Source organism: Tupaia chinensis, unplaced genomic scaffold, assembly GCF_000334495.1.
Source record: "Tupaia chinensis unplaced genomic scaffold, TupChi_1.0 Scaffold000404_1, whole genome shotgun sequence".
Taxonomy (NCBI): Eukaryota; Metazoa; Chordata; class Mammalia; order Scandentia; family Tupaiidae; genus Tupaia; species Tupaia belangeri.
This window is the reverse complement of record NW_006159906.1, coordinates 1,418,118-1,420,350: the sequence shown is the minus strand read 5'-3', so window position 1 is coordinate 1,420,350 and position 2,233 is coordinate 1,418,118.

Genomic DNA, 2,233 nt, shown 5'->3' with positions numbered 1-2,233 from the left:
ACGGGGACGCTGGGGTGGCTGTAGAGGACAGCCTCTTTCAACTCCAGGCTGGAGGCTGCGACCACAGGAGTAGCGGGAAACTGGTCTGTGAGGTGCTTTGGCCATCTGCAGGAATGTCCCTATGCATCCGGAATCGATCTGGCCTTGGCCCAGCACTGAGCTCTCAGGCTTGCTTTGTAAATGCCGATAACCAGAGAAAATGAGCTTTTCCAATCCAAAGAGAGCCAGCTGTCTTTCAGTTATGCAACATGTATAGTGTCGAACAAAAGATGTTCAGGAGAAATATGCTCCTTGCGTGATGAATATTTAGTTAAGGGAAATAATATATCTAGCATTAATGCCAAAATACGTTCATCCTCAAGGCCCCAGTTTTGGGGGGTCTCCGGCACATTCGTACAATCTTTATTATGGTTCTTTTATTTCCGGTTCTTCGTTTTCGTAGTTTGCTTGGTTTTGCCCTGCTCAGTTTTACACAGGGTAGGGGGGGTACGAGCTGGTGGACCCACACAGGCGTTCATCCTCTCCTGTCTACTCCCAAGAGCAAGTTCAGATTTGGCCATTTTAAAAGACCTCACAGTGCCAGCAGGTGGTTTGGTGTTTAAGGCCCTGGACTCCCACAATGCTGATTGTGGTTCGAGTCCCAGATCCAGTGGTTTGAAACTTATGCCAGGCATGTGTGCCCAAAGTCCCAAGAAGAGAACGGAGAAGGGATTGTGGTGTGCTCATCCCCCCAGGGGTGATTATTCATTTTCCCTTTCTTTGTCTCTCTCTCTAGTGAGTCCACATACCCTATGACAAAAAAATATATAGAATACAATCTTCAACACTGGAAAAAATTAATGTTGATTTTTGTCTTTAAACATTTTCGTGTTTTTAATGTGGCTTACATTTGTCAACTGGTCAAACTCTTCCACTTTCATTCTCTGTCAAATTTAAGAATTATTCTATACAGTCGGTCTGTAGATGACTTCTCTAAAAGATAAACTTCCGGGAACCAGCAGTTAGCGTAATGGCTATGTCGCTGGACTCCCACGTAGTCGACCACGGTTCGTGTCCCGGACTCGGTGGCTTAAAACTCACGCTGGGCGCGTGTGCGTGCGTGCCCAAGATCCCGAGAGGAGAATGGAGGAGAGGGGATTGCGGCATGACCATCCCCCCTGGGGGGTGATTTCTCGCTTTCTGTCTCTATGTCTCTCTCTGTCTGTCTGGCGAGCGCACGTGCCCTATAGCAAAAATCTCTCCAAAAAAAAAAATAAAGATAAACTTCCCAGGACCAACCAGCAGGTGGTATAGTGGTTAAGACGCTGAACTCCAAAATGGCTGAGCACAGTTCAAGTCCTGGAACCAGCAACTTAAAAATCATGCCAGGCACGTATGCATGGGTGCCCACAATCCCAGGAAGAGGGTGGAGGAGAGGGGATTGTGGCATGGCCATCACCCTTTGGGGATGATTTCTCGCTTTCCTCTCTCTGTCTCTCTCCCATTCTTTTTTTTTTTTTTTTTTTTTTTTTTTTCTTTCCCTCCGGCAAGTGCATGCATCCTATGGCAAAACCCTTAAAAACATAAAAAAGGACTCGCTTTCCTTCGACCCTGGCTTGATGGGGGATTTTCAAAGAGTTCACAGAAAAGGCAGAGTGTGTAAAAACTATGCATGGATGTTTACATTTTCTTGCACCCAAATAAACTCATACTTTAGTACTATGTCTTCCACAAACTTTCTCAAGTCCCGCTATATGGCAAAATCAAAGGCATGGGAAGCGTTGGGAGGAGCCAGGAGGTGTACAGACCCGTGGGGAGGGCCAGCATGGGGAAAGCAAGGCCGGGAGGTGAGCTGGGTCAGCCAGGTACAGTCACGGCACGCCACGCCCCAGTACTTCTGGCCAGCATGACGAGGGGGCGGCACTCCCACCTAGCTGGGAGGAGAGGCCTTCAGCTCCTGCATCAGCGCCACACATGTGGAGCTCAGCTTGGGGACAGGAGCCCTGTGTGGAGGGCTACCTTAGGTGGCACGTGGATGTGCAGCCAGCTGCCTGGCGTGGGGTGTGTAACGGTGCCCCCACTGCTGTGGTCCAGCAGGTGTTGTGCAACCACATGGGGTGGGCCCCTTCCAACTGCTGTGGGAGGAGATGGCCCTCAGGACCTGGGCACTGCCCCAGCTGCCTCCCCTGCCCCTGCTGCCTCCCCTGCCCCTGCTGCCTCCCCTGCCCCTGCTGCCTCCCCTGCCCCTGCTGCC